The 24,668-nt window shown below is 42.8% G+C and overlaps 1 pseudogene; it reads right to left on the bottom strand.

The window, feature by feature from the left end:
- Nucleotides 1-9,983: 9,983 nt before the first annotated feature.
- Nucleotides 9,984-10,100, bottom strand: LOC133388172 (5S ribosomal RNA; annotated as a pseudogene).
- Between the last annotated feature and the right edge of the window lie 14,568 nt (nt 10,101-24,668).

The following is a 24,668-nucleotide window of genomic DNA, read 5'->3' as shown; positions in this document are numbered from 1 at the left end:
AATATAGGAACATCACATTTCCCCCCCCTTAAAACAACGACAGAGTATTATTCCTGTTCCAGGATTTATACGTCACGTTAACAAATAAAAGTCTCTATGGGGAAAATGTCTTTCTTTGTTCCTCCGTCTGGTCACGTCACTGCAGTCCCAGCCACTTGCCTGGAAAGTCCATCGGCCAGTACATTGTCCTTGCCTTTTATGAACTGGAAGTCCACTTGATAGTCCTGTAGGGCCAGGACCACCTCTGCAGCATAGTGTTATGGTTTTTCATAGTCTGCAACCATAACAAGGCCCGATGATCCGTAGTCACTGTGAATCTTCGTCCCCACACATATGGGCGCAACTTGTTCAGTCCCCACACGACCGCTAGGCACTCCTTCTGGACCGACGAATAGTTTTTCTCCCTCGGCGTCAACTTGCGACTCAGGTACGCCACTGGATGTCTGGTGCCTTCTCTCTCCTGCAGCAAGACGACTCCCAGCGCCAGGTCCGACGCATCTGTAGCCACGATGAATGGTTTCTCATAGTCTGGTGCTATTAATATGGGTCCTTGGCACAAGGCTTGCTTCAGTAGATCAAAAGCCTTCTGACATTCATCCGTCCACACCACACGCTCAGAACACTTCTTCTTTGTTAATTCATGCAAGGGGGTTGCTATTTCCCCAAAATTTCTCACAAACTTCCTATAAAATCCAGCCACACCCAGAAATGCCCTTACTTGTTTTTTGGTTAAGGGGATCGGCCACGCTTGTATTGCCTCCACCTTGCTCCATAAGGGGGTGATTTTCCCACTCCCCACCTTATGTCCTAAATAGATTACTTCCTTTAGTCCAAACTGGCATTTCTTCGCTTTTATTGTGAGGCCTGCTTTTCTTAAGGCCTCCAATACTGTTGTCAGGTGTTGGACATGCTCAGGCACCGACTTGCTAAAAATGGCCACGTCATCGATATAGGCCACTGCAAAATCTGGCATGCCTCGCAACACAGTATTGATTAGCCTCTGAAATGAACTTGGTGAGTTCCTTAGTCCCATGGGTAAGGTCACAAACGCATATAACCCATCTGGTGTACTGAAGGCAGTTTTGGCTCTGGATTGCTCGTCTAGTTCCATTTGCCAAAATCCTTTACAGAGATCTAGTGTAGAGATAATGGTTGCTGCCCCCAATAACTCTAACATTGCGTCTACCCTAGGCATAGGATACGCATCTGGGACAGTAATTTTATTGATTAGCCGATAATCAATGCAAAACCTGGTCGTTTCATCTTTTTTCGGAACCAGGGCAATACTTGAGGCCCAGGGACTGATGGATTCCCTGATCACTCCTAATTCCAGCATATCTTCCACCACCTTTTTGATCTCATTCAAAACTTTCCCATTCACACGGTACGGCATAGATCTAATTGGGGCATGATCTCCAGTATCAATGGAATGTATAACTATACTGGTTCGGCCAGGTTTGTTGCTAAAGAGATTCCTATAGGTTTTCAAAACTCTCAGAATCTTTTCTTTTGCTTCCTCCTTCACCTCCTCTGACCATTCCACTTGATCTACCCCTCCTTTGTCTTTGCTTTCCTGTACCAAATCTGGAAGTTCAGGCCCACTTCCCTCAGGGAATAAGGTAACTTGCAACACCTGTGCATCCCTGGTATGGTAAGGCTTCAACATACTTACATGAACCACTTTGCTTTTGTTTAATTGGTCTGTGGTGATTACATACGTCACTGTGTCAAGCCTTTCTCTGATGGTATATGGTCCTTCCCAGTTAGCCTGTAATTTGTCATGTTTCCTGGGTATGAATGCCATAACCATATCTCCCACATTATACACACGTTCCCTGGCTGTTCTGTCATACCAGTAATGTTGCTTCTCCTGTGCTTGACTCAAATTCTCTTTCACCACTTCCATCATTTGTTTCACTGGTTCACATTCACCCTTTCTCTCAGCAGGCATCCACAGTCTATATAAAATCCCATTTTCACACACAACTTGATTCCTCAGTTTGTCAGTGAAAGGAATCTGTTGGGTCAGAGCTTGTTCCTTTATTTGATTCAAACTGATATCTTTATGCAGCTCTTCCCTGAATTGCTCTGCCTCTTCTCCAGAGACCAGCTGATACAGTTTGTCTCCTTCAGCAGGCCTGCTAGTGGTTGCTATGGTGACCTGAGGCTGGTTAACAGATTCCACCCTGTTTGTTTCAGCCCCCCTTAATATGGCTTCTTTTTCTCTGCCAATTTGCTGTCTGGTCACTACATAGATCTTTCCTTGGGCGCCCATTACATCTCTTCCCAGTATTACTGGTTCTTGTTGCTGGGCATTAATGCCTACTTTATATCGGCCCTCTCGGCCTCTCCAAGTCATATCCACCAGGGCCACAGGCAAACTTTCTGGTTGACCCCTCACTCCTTGGATAGTCAGTTTCCTGAGGTAATATTACCTCAGATTTTATTAAATCTGGCCTCAGTAATGTCTGAGCGGCACCAGTATCAAGCAATGCCCAATAATTTGCCCCTTGTACACTCACTTCCTCTCTCAGACTTGAATCAAGGTCTGTTACTTCTGTCCAGTTTATCTGGCAGAACTGAACCTTTTTCGCTGTTTCTAAAGCCTTGGGCTCTGTTTTCACTGCCCTTGTCTGAGCAGGATTACTAATGGGGTTGGCAACCTCACATTGAAAACGTAGGTGCCCCGGTCTACCACATTTGTAGCATAATTTCTCCTCACTTTTAGGGTACACAGATCCACTCTGGGGTGTCCTGTGCCCTTCAGATTTTACTGGAGGACTCACTCGCTGTGGTACCACATCCCTTCTGCCAGTGTTATATGGTCTGGGTTTAAAATCTCTTGATGTTTTCCCCACCCAGCCAGTTCTGTTGGAGGCGAAGTGATCCGCCATCTCTGCGGCCTCCTGCACCGATGTAGGGGAACGGTCTTTGACCAGGAGCCTTATTTCTGGTGGTAACTGATGGTATAATTGATCCAATATCATGAGGTTTTTCACCTCCTCCACAGACTGAGCTTTTGCACTTGTCAGCCATTTCCCAAATATGTCCATCAGTTTTGTCCCCAGCTCCACAAGAGACCTCCCTGTCTGTATCTGGCAATTTCTGAAAAGCTTTCTAAAATAATCAGGCCCCAGTCTGAATCTTTTAAACACTCCTTCTTTGAATTCAGCATAGGTGATGGGCCTGTCTGAGGGGAAATATTGGTATACCTCAGCCAATTCCCCTTTAATCAGGTTTGACAAATACTGCATGTATTTATCTTCAGGTAGCCCCCACAACTGAGCTGCTTTTTCAAAGGTGCTGAGGTAAATTTGAGGATCTTGACCAGGCTCATAGACAGCAAGTCCTTTGGAGTAATTTTTATTTTTGCTCCATCTCTGTCCTTTCTTGTTTCATCAGAATGAAACTTCTCTCTTTCAAATTTTAACTTTTCTACTTGTAATTCGGCATCCACTGCTCGTTGCTTCTCCCTCTCCTCAAACCCCATTCTCAACTTCTCAGTTTCCAACTCCCTCTGTTTGTCTTTTTCCTCAGCCTCAAAGACCCGCTGTTTGTCTTTTTCCTCAGCCTCCATCCTCATTCTCTCAGTTTCCATCCTCAACTTCTCTCTCAAGTACTCTATATAAGCGGGATTGCTTAAATATCCTTCTGGGGTCTCTTCTCTGACAGGTTGTTTTTGCTGGGCAGTTGCAAATCCTATAAGTGCTACCCTCAATTCATCTACCCCTTTACCCTCGTGAGGTAAATTGAATGTTACGCACTTCTCCACCAGCTCCTCTCTTTTCATTTTTATATATTCAGCCATGGTGTTTGAGTTCACTCACTCTTTGCTAGTCACTCTTTGCCAGTCACTCTCACAAGAAATCTTGTTTTGTTATTTCTGTTTGCCACACCACTGGTAGGGATTCTCTAGTATTCGTATCTCACTGCTACAGCCAACACCTGTGACGTAGTCTCCTTTGTTCGGATCTGGATTCTCTGTTGTTCGTATCCCACCGCTACTGCCACCACGTGTGAGGCGTCCTTCCCTGGCTCTCCCTGTCAGGTTCCTACCTGCTCGTGGTTACTGCCTGTCTCTAGGCACCACCAGGGACTCCACCAGTCCGGACCGCTCTCTCTTATGGTTTACCTATCCGCTCTAGCACAGATCTCAACAGATCCCCCTGCTAGGCAACCACCAGTAACGTCCCAATACTAGTATTCCCAGAGACTCTGAATACTGGTGTTGTTATTCTCTTCACCGCTGCCACCATTTGTTACAGTTCCCCTTCAGCCTTGGTCATTACCTTACCCTCCCTTCTGGTCTGTGAAACCCCAGTCAAGGATCAGGCCTTTGGTAAACTAAATTAAGTATTTATTAAAGATAACAAAGTTAACAAGATTAACAAGATTTCTTCTTAAGGCACATAAGCATATGGTTTTACTCAATACTAATCCGAACTCCACCCCCCTCCTTCTCCACTCTCTCCTGTCAAACAACTCTCTAAACCCCACCAAGCAACCCACTCAGTTCTCTTCTCCCCCCCTGATTCCACTCTCACTCTTCCTTTTATACGTTCAGCCGTTTTAAACACTCAGCCAATCATCTAGCATTCTACTGCCCATTCACTCCCCCTCCTCTTTCACTACTTACCATATATCTTCTCAACAACCAACACTTACCATATATACATTAATATAGGAACATCACATAGACCATCCTTTCCCAACTATTGGGCCACCAGATGTTGTTGGACCACAACTCCCATCAGCCTCAGCCAGCATTACCAATGGTCAGGAAAGATGGGAATTGTGGTCCAACAACATCTGGTGGCCCACTAGTTGGGAAAGGCTGGTGCAGACAGTATTGAGCTAGATGGACCAATGGTCTAACTCAGTATAAGGCTATGTTCCTATGTTTATTGTAAGAATTAGGAACTTACAGTGCAAGTTGCACAACAATAAAAGCACCATCCTCAAAGGCAATCAGAGCATTACGAGCACCTTCCCTCCAAGGAATGACTAATGGTGCCTCCAGATGCTCTATATTTTGTGGGAGGGATTTGAACACATACTGGAACTTGGGTTGGCTCAGTTAAAGTAACTTAAATTGCTCTATTATCCTAGCACAACAAATCCAGTTTGTGTTCAATGGACTTTCTGCAGTTTGGAGAGTGACAGGAAAATGCACTGAAAAGTGGAGTGAATGAGTGGTTAAAGGGAAGATGTATGCACAGCCTGCAAGCAAATCAGGATAAATGCTCATTGATGGATAACCTCTCTACAAACCATTCAGAGTGAATGCTCAGTAAAGACCTTCCCAGTCTGATACACTGTGTTTGCTGGGTTGCCCTCATAACAGAGTGTGGAACATTCACAGCAGGGGCTGAAAAGTCAGCAGGCCTCTCTTATAAGGACACTTGAGGGGGACCTCTTTGCCATAGCTATATTTTTGGATTTGGATTGGCTGAGTGATGCACAGAGCTGATTGTCCAGAGAGCAGGAGATTGACAGAAATGTCTGCAAGAGCCTCTGTAAGTTCATAGAAGTGGGAAATGTGTGTGGGACAGGAAAGATTGTGTGGCTTTGAGATTGGGGCGGGGGGATTTAAAAAAAATGCTTAACATTTCATTCCCCTTGGTAATGTATAGTAATACAAATTTGTTATATGATATCATCATCTTGTAAGTGTCCCTGACCCCTGCAAGTGGCAATCAATTAAGAAGCCCTCTGTCAGGATGCAGGATTGGGACCCTGGCACTTCAGACGATGAGGAGGAGATCATTTTCCCAGAGTTGTTTGAAGAGGGGGAGGGAGGCCTTGAAACTCCAGCAGACACAGATACAGACTCTGCTCAGGAATTTCCCACGCTCACCCCCCTTCCCGAGCCAGAGCAGTTAGAACAAGAAGGAGGGGGACTTCAACTCCCTCATCAGCCAGAGAAAAGCCCGCCTGATGGGCATGACGTTCACCCCCCTCTTTCCCCAATACCAGAGGTAGAATCTTCAGAAGGGGAGGGGGCAGAACTTCCCCCTTCACCACGAACCTGGAGAAAACAGAAACGAGCAAAGGGGAGAGAGAGGAGGGGCGGGGAAGAGAGCACCCTAAGGCGGAGTGAGAGAATTCGCGCCAGAAAGCCACCTTTATAAGGAAAGGGGGGGGCTGGGATTCCTTGTTCTGTCAGCTCTCTTGCATGTCGCTGGACACGTGTTATTGTGTTTCTTCATGAGAAGGCACAGCCTCTGTTTGGATATTACTCTAATAAAGACTGAATTGCTTTCACAACCTGGTCTGGTTTCTGAGTCCAGTCCGGGACACGACACCCTCAAGCACAGAAATGTCATCACATGTTTTGTAATAGGAGACATTATCATAAGAACATAAGAAGAGCCTACTGGATCAGGTCAATGGCCCATCTAGTCCAGGATCCTGTTTTCACAGTGGCCAACCAGGGAAACCCACAAACAGGACCTGAGAACAAGAGCATCTTCCCCTCCTGCAGTTTCCAGCAACTGGTATGCAGAAGCACGCTGCCTCTGACTTTGGAAGCAGAGCATAGTCATCATGGCTAGTAATCATTGATAGCCTTATCATCCATGAATCTGTCTAATCCTCTTTTAAAGGCATCCAAGTGGGTGGCCATTACTGTCTCTTGTGGCAGCAAATTCCATAGGTTAACTATGTGCTGCATGAAGAAGTACTTTCTTTTGTCGGTCCTGAACCAGCTTCATTGGATGAACACATGTTCGAGTCTTCTGGGAGAGGGAGAAAAACTTTTCTCTATCCACTTTCTCCACACCATGCATAATTTTATACACTTCTATCATGTTACCTTTCATTGGCCTTTTCTCTAAACTAAAAAGCCCCAAATGCTGCAACTTTTTCCCATATGAAAGTTGCTTCTGTCTCCTTGATCATCTTGGTTGCCCTTTTCTGAACCTTTTCCAATTACAGTATCCTTTTTGAGGTGAGGCGACCAGAACTGTACACAGTATCCCAAATGCGTTTGCACCATAGATTTGTGTAACAGCACGATGATATCAGCGGTTTTATTTTGAATACCTTTCCTAATGATCCCTAGCATGGGATTTGCCTTTTTCACAGCTGCCGCACACTGGGCCAACATCTTCACCAAGCTATCCACTATGACCCCAAGGTCTCATTCCGAGTCAGTCACCTCAATTTTATTATTAGAGGAGAGGTGATGAGAAGAAATCACTTAATTGCCCCCACTTTGGTCTCATCCACTCGTATGAAAGAGTGTTCTAATTTTCATTTGTAAAATGTTAGAGTTTATGACAATCAGGTAATAAAATGTTCTTGACAGCCACTGCCTAGCATTTAACATCCAAAGTCCAGAGCAAGCCCAAGCAACAGGCTGAGAAGATGCAAAATTAGAAGGCAATGCAGAAACTGTCTCTGTCTCCCTCCTCCTCCTACATGCCTGGGATGGGCCTGAAGATACAGTTTCCTTTCTGTTCTGCCCCTAGGCCAAGGGTAGAAAACCTGCAGCTCTGCAGATGTCATTGGACTACAACTCCCATCATTGCTGACCGTTGGCCATGCTGCCTGTGGCTGGTGGGTGTTGGAGTACAGCAACATCTGGAAGACCACACTTTCCTCACCCGAGCATGTTGTCAGCCAAGAGGGCAATACATCGATGCTAGAGTAGCATGGCTAACTTGGCAAGCAGCTCTTCACTCCTTCCCTGCTGCTGCTATCCCCCACCTGAGCCCTACTTGTGGGCAGAAATGGCATTCTTGCATGGCATCAAAAACCTTTGTGATGTGAACTGGGTACTGGTGTTCCAAATTTCACCTTCTGTTGAAACGGCCAAGGCTGAAATGTGGACATTTGAGCAGCTAGCCACTAAAGAATTATTTTCCGCTCAGGCTAGATAATTTTTATATAAGATATGGCTCTTCATTGATGTACTCCAAATAAACGAAACAGAGCCTTCCTCTGTGTTCCTGCTGCAAATGGTGCTCTCTAGCACAAGACCTGCCTTTGTGGTGTGCATGAGTGGGTGTCTCTCCAAAGGCCAGAAGTCTGAGCATGAATAAGCAGCTACAAGTTGGACCCTGGCATGAACTTTCTATGAACTCTTTAGCTAGCTCATGGTTGTATAATAGGCTTCATTTTGGGGCTGCCCAGAACACCCCTTACAAGACTAGCCTTTATTGTGGTTTCTTGACATTTTGTCTCCTGGCTAGAACCCGACTCCCGAGAGAGGAACAAGGAGATTGAAAAACAACAACAACAACAGAAGAAGAAGAAAGAGGGATAATGTATAATCTATGGCCTTAAAAAAACTGCTGTGGAAGAATGCAGATTGCATTCTCTTCAAGAAATTCCTGGACACTGACTGAACATGCGAACAGAGGGAATTTTCATATCTATGTCTGCTTAGAGTGGAATTCTCCAGCATCCCTAGTCTAAACACGATTTAAATTTCCCACAGTGTTCCTGACTTACCATCACTTGGGACTTTGTAGAAAATTTAATTGGTGGTGGCCAAGCGCAGCCACCATTTCTCAGAAGACCAGGCAGAAAAATAATTTTCAAAGGGTGGATGGGGGGGCTAAGGCAGGTATCATTGCTGGGCCTTGTCAGGGTGCTGTGCTGCCCAAGGATGTCAGACTTCAGTGCCAGGTGCAGTATCCTTTGGACTATGTGTATTCAGGCTTCAACGGTGCTTGTATCTTGAGCCTAACCTCTATATGCAGCTATATGTTCTTCTGTTCTTAATGAAATGTGAATGACAGGCATCTCTGCCCAATTATATGCTGACAAATCCTGTTATCATTCCATTGGTTTACTTTTTAATTGTTCAGTCGCTTAGATCGCTCACTTATTTCCAGGCAACTTGTAACCATATTGCCACAAAAAGAAGTGTTTTTTAATTATTATTGTTATTTAAGATTCATTCACATGCCCTGCGTTTCAGTGGATAGCAGACACAGTTATTTCAAGAGCCATCCAGGTTACTGATAGCATAAACAACTTCTCATTCATAGGCTGGGCCACCCAACATTTGTTTCTTTGCTTGCTCAAAATATGTTCATCCCACACTTCCATTCTCAAAGAATGCTTCAGGGCAGCTCACATCATATTAAAACAATCAAAAAGACACATTATAAAAACAAAAGAGGCAGGCACTGCAGATAAAAGTAATCCCTAAACAAATCATTGCTGGAAAAGGGTCAGGACAAATCCTCGCCAGAAAAGAATCATTTTAGTATTGGAAGGACCAGGCAAATTTCCCTAGGAAATTTCCTCTCCGTAAGTTGGGCACAACCTCAGAGAAGGCCCTTTCCCATGCCTCAGCCACCACAGATCAGATGCAGATAAATATATGGCCCAAAGCCACCTTGTTTATAGGATTAAGATGCTCACAGATGCATTGCCAATAAAAGAGGAAATGCTTGATCAAAACTGAGGTCATAAATGTGCATAAAATTGAAAATACTAATTTATATATATTTGTTATGTGCCTTCAAGTCGATTACGACTTACGGCGACCCTATGAATCAGCGACCTCCAAGAGCATCTGTTGTGGGGAACTCAATTGCGCAGCTGCTCCAGCCACATATGTTCCCACCCTACATGTGTCAGGTATTTGGCAGATGGACATAGTTTGAGGGAAATGACCTTGCTGGCCAAATTGGAACCCCTGATGGCCCAATGTGGCCCGCAGGGTTGAATTTCCCCCCCACCCACCAAGTTCGATGAAGCTCTTGTTGAGCATTGATCCCAATCTTAAATCATTCACCTGTCCCTGTGTTTGTATTCACCATATGTTGTTGTTACATGCCTTCAAGTCGATTATGACTTATGGCAGCCTTTCCCGTCAGCCTCAGCCAGCATTGCCAATGGTCAGGAAAGATGGGAATTGTGGTCCAACAACATCTGGAGGCACACTGGTTGGGAAAGGCTGACTTATGGCAACCCTACGTATCTTTTGGATGTATTCATAGGCGGTTTACCATTGCTTTCCTCTAAGCCTATGCCACCGTAGTCCCAGGCAGTCTCCCATCCAAGTACAAACCAGGCCTGACCCTGCTTAGCTTCTGAGACCAGATGAGATCGCGTGTGTTCAGGGTAGTATGGCTGTAGGCCATTCACCTTATAGGTCCCTGTTAATTATACGTTAATATATAATAATATCTTGGATACATATCAATATAATGCAAACAAATATCCATTCTGCCAGCCTGTGTGCACTTTGTTCTTCTCACAGTGAATCCATAAATCACCTGCCAGCCAAAAAATTGTTCCATCCTCATTATCACTACTACACGTACTGTCTTAAAAGGAAGAAGAACATTTGTAAGCCAAGTACGTAGGCATCTGCTACAGCGTTCTTGTTCCTGGATACCATTTTTTTTTAAAAAACACTAACTCAACAGCCTTTACTGCCAATATGATCCAGATTGCAAAAAATGTATTGTCAAAGTTTGTGTTTATTCCAAAAGAAAGGATGTTTTGTAACTTCAGGAAAAGCAGCATCCAGAAACCAAGAGAAGAACATTTCACTCTTCCTGGCTACTCTGTTGGAGACCTAAAACTTTCCATTCTCCAGCATTTTAAAGAGAAACTCCAGCACAAAACAGATGAATTGGAACAAATGTCTTAGTCTATTTATTTAGGTCTGGATAGAAACAATGTTTTCCTATTCTAATATAGGTGACAATTTACTCAGTGGTGCTAAGGTGATTGTGTTATGCTTATTTGGTACATATTTAAGCTCTCATCAAATGATCCCAGACTGTGCTTGTTGCATTTTGTTTCCATCTAGCTCCATCTTCTATCATTCTGCCATTTATTTTCCTTTATACCCATGGGTATACATGTACACTTGCTAACTAAGGATAACATTTCATGTGTGCGATGAAGTGGACTCTAGTCAGTGAAACATATGCAATAATAAATGTGTTACTCTTTAAGGTGCTACAAGACTCTTTTTTGTTTTCTTTTTAACTTCTTGTTTTCCTGTGCTGCTGTGTAGTTGTGATTTTGCTTTTTCCATACACATGTCAGGCACTCAGTATCTAATGAAGTACTTCTGCTAGCACAAGAATTTCCGCTTGCACAATGGAATTTTCCCTTCCTCTCCTTTCCCTCCACGCTCTCCACACTTTCCCCAAATGTGTTCCAGTGGATCAGGGGAAACCCTAGAACAGGTTTAGGGCACAGGGGGCATGCAGGGAGAAGAGTCCTTGAGCTAATGGAACCGCTTCATTGGATATCGGGAATGCTTTGATTTGGATTCCTGCGTTGAGCAGGGGGTTGGACTTGATGGCCTTATAGGCCCCTTCCAACTCTACTATTCTATGATTCTATGAAGCTGCTTAGAGGGGGTTTCTGCATGATATAGATCTCTGCTTTTAGAATCATAGAATCAGGCTTTTAGAATCATACAATCACACAACAGTAGAGTTGGAAGGGGCCTATAAGGCCATCGAGTCCAACCCCCTGCTCAATGCAGGAATCTAACTTAAAGCATACAACTGTCCAGCAGCCTCTTGAAGGCCTCCAGTGTTGGAGAGCCCAACACCTTCATAGGTAATTGGTTCCATTGGCGTACCGCTCTAACAGCTAGGAAGTTTTTCCTGATGTTCAGCTGAAATCTGGCTTCCTGCAACTTGAGCCCATTATTCCTTGTCCTGTACTCTCTGGGATGACCGAGAAGAGATCCTGACCCTCCTCTGTGTGACAATCTTCCAAGCACTTGAAGAGTGATATCATGTCTCCCCTCAGTCTTCTTTTCTCAAGGCTAAACATGCCCAGTTCTTCCTCGTTGCCCTCCTCTGAACCTGTTCCAGTTTGTCTGCAACCTTCTTAAAGTGTGGTGTCCAGAACTGGAACTGGGCTCCTGCTGGGAAGAAGGGCGGGATATAAATCAAATATTATATAAATATATAAATAAAATAAACTTGATGCAGTACTCAAGACAAATAGAGGGAAACTAGTATTTCACACAATTTGGCAACTATAATTCTCCTAATGCAGCCGAAAATAGCCTTTTTCCTTTTTGCAGACCTGTCACACTGTTGGCTCATAGTCAGCTTGTGATCTACAAGAATTCCAAGATCCTTCTCACAGGTAGTATTGCTGAGCCAAGTATCCCCCATCTTATAAGTGTGCATTTGGTTTCTTTTTCCTGGGTGTAGGACTTTGCATTTATCCCTGTTAAATTTCATTCTGTTGTTTTCAGGCCAATGCTCCAGCCTATCACGAACACTTTGTTTTCTTTTTGTTTTGTTTCTGTCTTCCAGGGTATTAGCTATCCCTCCCAATTTTGTATCATCTGCAAATTTGTTAAGCATTCCATGTACCTCCACATCCAAGTCATTAAAAAAATGTTGAAGAGCACTGGGCCCAGGCTGAGCCCTGTGGTACCCCGCTCATTACCTCCCCCCAGTTTGAGAAGGAACCATTGATAAGCCTTACACAGCTTCGGACCACAATACCAGATGGACTGCATCTTCTGACATGAACCCACCCGTACACTACGCTCAACATCTAAGGCCCTCCTCCGAGTGCCTACTCTGAGGGAAGCTCGTAGGATGGCAACAAGGGAGAGGGCCTTCTCAGTGGTGGTCCCCAAATTATGGAATGATTTTTTTGACGAGGTGCGCCTGGCACCAACACTGTTATCTTTTCGGTGCCAGATCAAGACTTTCCTCTTCTCCCAGACATTTTAGCGTGTGTTTTTAAATTATTTTTTATGTTTTAAAATTTGTATATTGGTTTTTAATGTTTTAATTGCTGTAAACTGCCCAGAGAGCTTCGGCTATGAGGAGGTGTGTGTGTGTATATATATATATATACATATATATATATATATATACATACATACATATATATATATATATATATATATATATATATATATATATATATATATAAACGTAATTGTGATTAACCAAACAGAGGTTTTTATTATATTAACAAAACGTTTCAGCTTCCGCCTTCATCAGCTGCCAACATACAGATGCTGTTACCAAGGTGGCAGTTATAGAGCTTTGAGGATGGAATGCTCAGAGGGGCTTCATTTGCAGAAGCTAAGTAGTGGTGGTACTGTCCTCCAGGTTCAGGCCATGTGGTGCCAATGCGTCCAGAGAGTATATCCAAAAGTTCTCCCTTTTGGTCAGTGCTGCTGGATCTGCTGGCATCTCTATCGCTGTTATATATATAAATAAATATATATATAAGAAAGAAAGAAAGAAAGAAAGAAAGAAAGAAAGAAAGAAAGAAAGAAAGAAAGAAAGAAAGAAAGAAAGAAAGAAAGAAAGAAAGAAAGAAAGAAAGAAAGAAAGAAAGAAGCCCTCTTTGAGTACGATTCTGTAGCCAACTATGAATCCGCCTGTTAGTTGTTCCATCCAGCCCACATGTAGCTAGCTTGCTAATCAGAATATCTTGGGGCACTTTGTCAAAAGCTTTGCTGAAGTGGAGATATATTATGTCCACAGCATTCCCACAGTCTACTAGGGAGGTTACCCAATCAAAAAATGTAATAAGATTAGTCTGTTTTTGATAAATCCATGTTGGTGTAATCACTGCATTGTTTTCAAGGTGCTTTCAGATTAACCACTTTATAATATGCTCCAGGATTTTCCCAGGGATTGATGTCAGACTGACTGGTCTATAGTCCCCAGGTTCCTCCTTTTTGCAGACAGGGACAATGTTAGCCCTCCTCCATTCATCTGGCACTTCACCCATCCTCCATGATTTCGCAAAGATAATGAGTTCTTCAGCCAGTTCCTTCACTAATGAAGGATACAGTTCATTGCGCCCTGGAGATCTGGACTCATTCAAAGTAATTAGGTATTCCTTGACTATTTGTCTCTCAATCTCAAGCTGCAATCCTACCCCTTCAACGTGTACTTCACGTTTGCCCGGAGGGTCATAGACCCTCCTTTGGGAGAAGACTGAGCCAAAGTATGAATTGAATACTTCTGCCTTTTCTTTGTCATCTCTTATCATTTTGCCATCCTCAATGAGTAGCTGTACCACCATTTCCTTCCTCTGTCTTTTACTATGAATGTATCCAAAGAAAGCTTTTTTTGTTCCTTTTAGCATCCCTCACTAACCTCAGCTCCTTCTCAGCTTTAGCCTTCCCGACGCCATCCCTGCAGTTCTCTGCTACCTGTCTGTACTCTTCCTTTGTGGCCTGGCCTTCCTTCCACTTCCTATATGTGTGCTTTTTTGTTTTCAGGTCATCTCTGCAGTTGAATTTGAAAGGTAAACCTACATGAATACAGGAAGCTCCCTGCTGCAGACATTTGCCCTCCAACATGTGGCGGGGTGCCAGGGACAAGTACGGTGATGCAACAGAGGGGATAGAGCTATCTGATTATAAACAAAGCTTCTAGTGGTGGCAGAGTATATCTGATTTCCTAGCTAAATATCACTTAGGGCAGCCCTCAGACATGTTTTTCTCATTTTACCTCTCCTACACATCCAAGAATGTTCTTCAGGGTCTCTCCTTCCAGCCAAAAGTGAACACTTCCATTAATTTAAGCCCAATGACATTGCCCAAACACAATCCTGGTCCAAACTACAGTGCCAAATTCTAGAATACCTGAAATGTAAGAACATCTGGTAACGTTTTAAGTTCTGGGAATCAGCTACATAGTAATAAGCTAAATGAGTGCACTTGAAAGGCAGAGCTTTCAGCTCATAATTTCATTCTTAGTACACATTAAAGGAATCTGGATTTTATGCAGCCCACTAAAATATCAGTGCAATGGTTGGAAGGCAGAACTAATCTATGAATGGCACAGGCATTTGTCCCTGCATAAAGATCAATACATAATACTTTTCATGAGGTTGGGGCTGCGTTAGCTCCCAGCTTTTACACATCGCCTCAGAGATTTATCACTGTCCTTACAAAGTTTCCTACTTATGGGCTTCAACCCTTTTCAAGGACTTGGGATGAAGGGCAACTGTGATCATTTCCTATTAACTGCCCACTTCATTTCACTGTAAATCACAGTGAAATAATCCAGTTTCACATATTTAAAACTGCCAAATATCTAAATAGACACGAGCAGTCACAACATTGGGTTAGAACTATGCTAATTCAACAATGAATGTGCTGCAAGAGGGCTCATAAATTACCCTGTCTTTGAAAGAAGGGAGGAATTAAGATTCTCAACCATTCAGTATATGCTTGCCAAACCCTGCACAGGAAAGACAACTCGATGGGGAAAATGTGTAGGAGTTCAGGAATGTTTAAAGGTTGGCCAGAATTAAATTTCAGATTTCTTCTGATCTGAAGAGTTAGTACATGAAAGGACTAGGGGCTCCAGTACACAAGCATGCTGCAGTTCTGGTGAAAACATGGATATTTATTACATAGATCCTCTGGGGCTCTCTTGCCTGCAAAAGAACTTATTGTGTTAGATAGAAGAAGGATTGCCAGCATGGCACCCGTGGGCACAATGGCACCCTTGAGGTCTTCCCATTGTGCCCGTAAAGCCTATGAGCTCCCCACCCCGATCCATTGATCATGAAGTGGTGAGGGTGGTTACCTTTCTATCCCTTGAAAAGTAAACTGTCAGGAGCCCTGCAGAGTGATCCTGGAGTGATGATGATGAAGAAGAGGACAAAAATACAGAATGGGACCCAGGGGAGGGTCCTAGCAACTTGTAACCAGGAAGTGCTGAGATAGTAGGCTTCAGTAGTTTTGACAGTACTCCTGCCCCTGAGCTCCAGTTACAATGGAAGGAACGCCAGCTAATCAGGAGCCCATCCCTTTTCCTCCCCTCCACCCCTTCTTCTTCCAAGGCACTACCGCCATCCACACCTCCTCTAGAGGTGGCAGATCTCACTCAAATCACCCCAGGCACGCAGATAAATGCAATGGCAGGCTCAGCTGGCCCCCACTTGTCCCACCGAGGAGAAGCACTTGCGGGCATGCACATTCCCATTCTGTGACACCTTCCTCACACAAATAGAAAGAGCTCGCCCGGACCTACTTAAGGGTTATAAGGGCATGTGTCTAATTGCTGCAACAACATCTTAGCTCTGAGTGGTCATATCTAGTTATGCTGTGTAGAGATGCAGAATCTTGTGTGACCTGTGAGCTGATCCATGAAGTGCTCGAAACTGAAGTTTTTCATGACTTCCGGGAAGGGTGACTTCGCTTGTGCCTGCTTTTGAGACGGGCTCCCGCCTCAAAAGAAGCTTATTCAGATATAAATCAGTCAGAACATTTTTATTTTGACTGATGAAATTTCTCCCGGGCAGGGAGAAACGTAGAGATCAACCTCAAAAGCCTGTTTTTGTTGGGAGGACTGGATTTCATTAATTTATGAGAAAAGGTCCAGCCAGCAATGCCGGACGGACTTCCGAACAAGCTCTATCTGTTTAATGCGATACGTTTATCTTTTCTTCAAAGAGAAAACAGACTAACAGGCAAGCACCCTTCTTTCTATTATTTTTTTTACTTGGTTTAAATTGTTGCAGCAAAAAGAGATTTGTCAATTTAATCAGCTTTAAAGAGCTTCTGGGTGAGTTATAACTCTTCTCTGTTATTCACGAAATTAACAGCTTATCTCTGTTTCTATTGCAAAAAGCTGTCCTGGAAGTGCATTCTAAAGATATACACAGAAGAGGGATTTCTATTCCGAGGAACATTATATTGTCTGGGACTATTCTCTTTTTGGTCTATTTTATTTTGACGAATCTGCTTCTTCACGACGCCGCTAACTGTTTTGATGCTGGGAACTAAATTTGTTTTGTATTCTTGAACATAGAGAGATAAGGCAGGCTGCTCTGTTTATACTGTGATGTCATCAAGCCTGGAATATTAACCCAATTGTTGCTGAAATAAGAAGTGGTTCTTCTTTATTTTTGTTTTGCTTTGTTTTCGTGATTTTAAAAAATGGCAATCAAGAAAGTGGCTGAGAATCTGGAAGTAATTATGTTTCAGAAAATAATGGATGAGATTGAGATAACGAAACAAACCCTGCGACAGGGCATTAAGGAGCTGAAAACTGAACTGAGCAAAATGACGCAGGAGCTTAAAGAAATAGGGGATCCTGTGAGAGAGGAGAATGAGATCAGAGATGAGAAAAGAAAAAAATAAAGGGAAGATACAAGCCCTGGAGATTGGAACAAATGTGGAATTGGAAAAAGATCTGGAGTTTATGGATATTAGAAATAAAATCTACTGTTTGGAATTTAACGTTATCTCTGAAGAAATTAATGAAGATATTAGAGATATCAATGGCTTGGATAATCTTCTGGACTGGAATGACGTGATGGAGCTTGATATAGAGAAAATCTATGGAATTAACAGCAGCCATGTGACAATGGAAAAACTCTCAAGAGATGAGCCAGTGCATTTTGTAAAAAAGAAGAACAGAGATATGACTTTACAACAATATTTCAGCAACTTATTCAGAATTGATGGCAAGAAAATATTTGGGATAGAGGAAATTCCCATCAGACTCTTATTATATGACTATGGCTATGACAGCAAGATTATTATGGAATACTGATAATGGAAGATTGGACACTGAAATTACTGGACTTAACAGGACTATTGAAGATGGAAGATGGAATTAATAGGAATAATGGAATAATGGCTATTGAAATTATTGGACCTAACAGATTTTGATGAGATGGATTAATCGATATGTTTATTTGGACTATGGTTATGACAATAAGATTATTATTATTATTAACGAGATGGATTAATCGACATGTTTATTTGGAGAAAAATTGATAGATATATTTCTTAAAGAATTGAAACCTCTCTTTGACTTTTTGTGGAAAGAATAAAGTAATGTTTATGAGATTTGATGATTAATTAAGATAACTACTGGAGGAAAGTGATTTTATAATATAATTTAAGAGACAGGATTGTTATATATTGTAGACCTATAACTGATTTGATCTGCGACAAATGGGAAGTCAACATTTTATTTTTTTGTTTAATCATTTTTGTTTTGTTTTGTTTTTTGTCTTTGAATGTTTTATGATTTTGTTTTGTATGTTTTATGAAAATTTGAATAAAAATTATTGTAAAAAAAAAAAAAAGAAACTGAAGTTTTTCATTAAACATACTGGAGAAAAATACATCAGCGAGTCTGAGTCTGATTCCAACGGGCTTGACCAGGATATAAACAGACCTGAAGGAGGCTGTGGGAAGAGTGCCACTCTTTCCCATTACCACTTTCAGCTCTATATGTCTTTCAAGGCTCAGATTAATTCTACTGGAATCAACTTTACCCAGATTCCTTGGGAAAGTGACATTGGTGAGTGTACTTTCTCTTTCTGTCTGGAGTGGGTGGGGAATGATCAGGGGAGGAGAGTGACCAGAGGAGGTGGCACCTGGGGCACTTGTTCAACAATCCAAATGTGCCCATGGACCTAAAAAAGGTGGTGATCCCTGAGACAGAATATTTCATGTGTACAATGAAGACCAATCCCAACCCCTCTGCTGCCATGGATAGGGGCATATTATCCCCACTCCCTGTCCACCCACACTATTCTCAGCCCATGCACACACCTCCCACACACAAGCGAACCTGTTTATATACCAATCCTCTTCAAAAGAAACCAGAGCGACTTACAGCCCCAAATAAAATAATGTTCTCACAATCATTTTGGAAGCACAAAATTACACATACAAACAGTCATAAGAAGCACAAAACAAAGCCAGCAGCAGAACTAAAGCAGCAGCGGATCAAAGGAAGTGGGGGAGTAGCCCCAACAGAACATAGAAGGAGCAGCCAAAGCAGCTCTTGGCCAAAGGCCTCTCAAAATAGCTTGGTCTTAACTCAGCTTCTAAAAGTCATCAGTGTTAGAGGTTGTTGGGCCTTACTGGGAGGGCATTCCACAAGCACTGCATTCAGACAACGGGTTTATTGCATTTGTTTTACTGATTATAATGGTAGTGTTTCCAACTTTCCTTTCACACTGCAGTACCCGTTGCATTATGGAACTCTGGCTTTTTGACCAATACACCACCATGTTGCACTAAATTTAATTCACAGCAATGGGCGTGGTGTGACACAACAATGAATATCATTGGACACATCACTACTCCCCTGCCCTTTCCACACATTATTGTTATTATCAACATTTATTACCCACTCTTCACCCAGAGGTCCCAATTTTAAAATACAGCATTAAACAATATGAAACAACCTAAAATCATGAAACAGTGTGGCTCCTAAAAATACACCTCTCAGGTGTCAAAGGCCAGGGTAAAGAGGTACGTTGCCAGCATTCACCTAAAACTGTACAGTGAAGTTGCCAGGCACACCTCGGTGGTAAGGGAGTTCCACAACTTGAGGGTCTCCACAGAGAATGTCCACTCCCACCCACCCCTCTGCCCCTGAGATTCTGAGGTGGGTGGAACTACCAAGAGGGCCCTCTCTGCTGATCTCAACACCCAAGAGGCTCTGGAGAGAAGGAGGCAGTCTTTCACGTGTGCACTTCTCTTCTCCCATCATACCCCCATGACAAGAGTGGAAAAGAACTGTATGACTGCATACTGCCCCAAATGTCGTCACTTCATTCCCACAATTATCTGGGTTAATGGGGTTGCAAATGGATTTTTCTGGAAGCAATTAACGAAGAAATGAGTGCTAAACTTCCACTATATTCTGCTAGATTTCCAGAAGTGGATATTACATCATGTGAAAGATCAAATAAAATGCAGAAATTATCAGGTAAAGAAATGTCAGGAAAGTGGAATAAACTGCTCTCTGAATGCAGCCAAGGTCAGGGATACAACCATATATAGATATTGTGTATAGACAACTAAACACAACCTTATAGATACCTTTCATATGCCCACTAGCAGAGGAATCTGCAGTAGAGCCTCAGATGTTGAATGAAGTATTTTGGGAGAAAATTATGTGGTGGGTGGTCCTTTAGATGATATTATTATTATTATTATTATTATCATTATTATTATTATTATTATTATTATTATTACTACTACTACTACTACTACTACTACTACTACTACTACTTAGATTTATATCCCGCCCTTCTTCCAAGTAGGAGCCCAGGGCAGCAAACAAAAGCACCAAAAACACTTTAAAACATCATAAAAACAGACTTTAAAATATATTAAAACAAAACATCTTTAAAAACATTTTTTTAAAAGCTTTAAAAACATCTTTTAAAAATGTTTAAAAACATATTAAAAAGCAATTCCAACACAGACGCAGACTGTGTACATCAAGATATCAAGATCTCAAGCTGTTTAGGGCTATAAAGATGAGAGCCAATGCTATAAATTGGGCCCAGAACTAAATAGGCAACCAACCAGTGCAACTCCCTGGGTTAGGAAATAAAAACTTCAAAACTAAGAGACAATTTAGAATTATAGCTGGTAAGATATAGGGATAGCTACCGTGTCCTATAGTTCTGCAATATTCTGAATCGGTATACTCCCCTTAAAATGAAGAATAATTGTCAATTCTACTATGACATCTCTTTTCTAATATGATTTGCTTTTAGAGGTAGGGCATATTGCCTGGCAGATTTGATGCTATGAATTTCACTGCAATGCAGAAGGACACAAGTACTCCCATCCAAGTTGCATGGGAGCACAGGAATGTTAGACACGCTACTATTTATACCATTATAAGATACATAGGATGCCTTGCGTCCAAATTTGCATCACAATGCTGATGTGCCTCTAGATACACTGGTCTCCACGCACAATTTCCTTTTCATCTGTGAAGCTGTTTATGCATGCACATGTACACTACTGGATTAGGTCAGATTATTTCTCTTATACATTACCTAGCACATGATTGATTCATGTCTGAAGCTCCTATCCTCTACTAAAGCACAATTTAACAATCTCTGGAGGGGACAAAAAGCAACAGTGGTGAAAATGATGCTGTTCCACTGGACTAAACATCTCCACTTTGACATACTATTTTATCCACCTCCAAAACCACAAGTCTGTTTGAAATGGACTGAGGAAAAGACTCAGATTTCTAAGGCTCAGTCATTTTGACAAACATTTGTTCCCGTGCCAAGGAGAGTTGGTTTCAAACTGCTATAACTCAGTAGAGACCTGGGTCAGCAAGTCAGGCACTTGGCAAAGTTGCTTTACAAAAAGATCTGTATTTATGTATATGCACAGCGTAGTCATTTGCATTTCCTTTTTGACACCATTGAAAAAAGATAAATAACCCTATTTCACCAATTGTATGTTATCCTACTAAGAATGGGGGAGAATATCAGCTAAATTGTATTTAGTATCAGATTATGACTGAATTTGACAATCCGCTATCTTTTCTGACCAGCACTGACTTCTTGCTGTGGGCTGCAGCTGTAATCGACATGGGTTTTTTGTGGCAAGCCACGGCTGTAATCAGCACAGATTTTTCTGCCGATTTCCCCCCCGATTTTGAGTAATTATCTTTGTAGTTTTCTCTAAATTGATGCATTCGTAACAGTGTGTAGTTGTGATAAATAGGGAAAAAATAAACCACATGGAACACTGTGATCATTTACATAAGCATTTATGTTAAAATTGTGCAATTTTTTTCGCAACCAGAACACCCCCCCCAGCGGATTGACATTAGCAAGCACGAACAAAAAAAGGGCAGATCAGGATTGAAGGATGGACTATCGGAATATGAGGGGATCGGATCTAGGCAGTGAACCCCATCCCTACATCCTGCTATTTTGCTGGCTTCAATGGGTTCACAAAAGCAGAGCTTGGGAAAGTTACTTTTTTGAACTCCAACTCCCATCAACCCAATCCAGTGGCCATGCTGGCTGGGGCTGATGGGAGTTGTAGTTTAAAAAAAGTAACTTTTCCAAACTCTGCACAAAAGGCATCCCACTGGAATAGATGGTGTGGGGTTCAGAAAGAAATGTGCCCTATCATCTGGCACTTTTAAAGCCTTATACATCTTAGATTCTACTGGAAATCTCTAAATTCATTATCAATTTCCCATTGGAACCTTTAGGTAAAAAAATACGGGTGTTGTGTTGTGCAAAAGCTAGCAGAGAAAATCTAAACAGCAAAATGTCAACAAACAGGTATGGCTGGGGAAGGAATACCTTTGGTATACTTTTTGGAACAGGCCAATCTAATCTGATGCTCCCAGTAATGCAATTCCTAGTTAGATTATGCTCTTCTCTGGATTTTGCAATGCAAAATCCAGCATGTAAAAAGTGTGAACAAAAACCGTATTTTACATACATACAAAATGCATATTTTTAGATGAATGTATTGAAAAGCATTGCAAAGATTGTCTCACTCCTTATATACCCAGTTGATCACTGCACTCTGCAGGTGAGGGCCTCCTGCAGATACCATCTTATCAGAAGATCTGTTTCATATAATACAGGAACCAGGCCTTAAGTGTTGTGGCACCTATCCTTTGGAATTCCTTCCCCTTAAATGTTAGACATGTACCATTACTCTTGTCTTTTCAGCACATACTGAAGAACTTCCTTGTTCAACCAGCCTTTTAAGTAGAAACCTTTATCCCAGTCTGCATCTGTACTGGACTTGTTTTTAAGATGTTTTAAGCGTGCATGGAGGTTAAGGTTATCAGTGGCTACTGGCCATAATGGCTATGCTCTGCCTCCACAGTTGGCAGCAATATGCTTCTGAACAGGGCTGGCACAAGCCTGCCCCAGGCCCCGGCGCTTCCCTTCTGTGATTCGTGGCAGGATCGCTGCCGCGGATTGCACACCCCACCATTCAATTGCGTAACCTACCTTTCTCAGTTGTTCTGTGGTTGCCCACACAGCGTTGCCCTTAACAAAGATGGTGGCCGAGGTTTCCCTAAGGGGCTGAAGCCTCTGCCGCCATCTTGGTTCATGGCAGGGGTGTGCACACGCAGCACGCATGAGTGCCATCAGCTAAGATGGCAACAAAAGCTTCAGCCCCTTAGGGAAACCACGGTTGCCATCTTTGTTAAGGGCAGCACTGAGTGCACAACTGCAGAACAAGGTAGGTTAAGCAAGGGAATGGCAGAGCTCCGAAGCTCTCACCGTGCGATCCGCTGCAGCGATCCTGCCATAAATCATGGAAGGGGAGCAGAGGGCCCCCTCAGGGGCCCCTGTAGCCCCAGGGGCCTTCGGGCCAGTGCCCCACCCGGCCACCCTTTAGAACTGGCCCTGCTTCTGAATACGAGTCCTGGAAACTGCAGGAAGGGAGGGTGCTCTTGCACTCAGGCCTTCCTTGCGGGCTTTCCATGGGCATCTGATTGGCCACTGTAAGAACAGGATGCTGGACTAGGTGGGTCATTGGCTTGATCCAACAGGCTCTTCTTATGTTCTTATGTTTAAAGATGTTCTTTTTGTTTTATTGCTTGTTGTTTGCCTCGCTGAGCTCCTTTTGGGAGGAAGGGCAGGATATAAATAAAATAAAATAAAATGTGTTCATTTTAACATAAAAAAGTGAGTACAAAAAAGCACTCAGCAGGATGGAACAGCTTGCAGTGGAGTGGAACGAGATTCAATGGCATGCAATGGATGGGACAGAACAGAGACTGGAACTGCTCAGCCCATTTCTATAGACAGGAAGAACTTTTAGGACACATTTGCTCTTTTCTAGTATACATAGTCCAAAGCATTCAGAGGGTAGTATTTATTTTATTTTTAGTTTCAGCTTTTATTTTTTATTATACAATCTTAGGGAGATAGAAGAGATTTTGGGTGGCCTTCCAGTTGTGACGCTATCTCCCTAGAGATGTTTGCCAGGTACCCACATTAACCTCCATTTGTTATCAGACAAAGGATTTTGTCCTCTCAGGCATTTTAATGTCTTTTTAACATCATTGAATATCATTTTACAGTTAACCTCTGCTGACTGATGGTGATTGGTTGGTTTTAGTTCCTGCGAGGTGCTTTTTTTACTTTAGCTCTTTATAATACTAAATGTTTTGTTGCTATGGCTAGCATGGGTTGAATTCTTTTATGCTGGATTTTGAGTCAGTGCTGAGTTGGTTGGGTGGTATCCAGGGGTGATGGCATGCTGACATAAGGAAATCTGTCTGCAGAAGGAGGCAATTTAGGGCAATGCCCTCTCCCCCCTGTAATGCCCCCATTGTTAGTGAGCCTCCTCCAAAGGCACATGTATGTGTGGCTGTCACAGGATTCTGACCCCCACCAGCCAAGGGGATAATTACAGCCACCAGCATTTACGGGTGAAACAGGCCACAACTTTATTGGGTTACAGCAAGTATGGCGTGGCAGCAAGTATGGCATGGCATGGCAGTGGGGCAAGGATCTAATTTCCATTCCATAACCCTTGCTGTAGGAATGCTTGCCCCAGCTAGATAATTGGTTGCCATCCTTGGGTGCTGGCCAGTGATAGGTCCCAATGTGGTGCACACCATGCTTCTGGATTTCTCACTGGGCACCCAGTGAGGGAGAAGCATGATGAGGAAGGCCTGGCCCCTCCAGGGGTGTGGCCAACACTTATCCCTTATGGGAGTCCCCCTTATGTTTGATCCTGTCTGATGCCATTTCCACTTTAAGTTGTGACAGAAGCAAAATTGTACGCCTAACAGATGATGAAGCAATCACTGAGGGATAGGTGAAAAAACCTTCCCAACCAAGTGCGACTGGTAGAAAAAAGTCTTATCTGGCCTTGTCCACCAGCGACACACAAGCTCAGTGATGCACTAAAACTGAGGGAGGTCAGGAGGGAAGCCAGTCAGTTAAAATGGCCC

Source organism: Rhineura floridana, chromosome 6 (genome assembly GCF_030035675.1).
Source record: "Rhineura floridana isolate rRhiFlo1 chromosome 6, rRhiFlo1.hap2, whole genome shotgun sequence".
NCBI lineage: Eukaryota > Metazoa > Chordata > Lepidosauria > Squamata > Rhineuridae > Rhineura > Rhineura floridana.
Note: the sequence above shows the minus strand (reverse complement) of the source record. Positions and strands in the feature narration are given on the sequence as shown.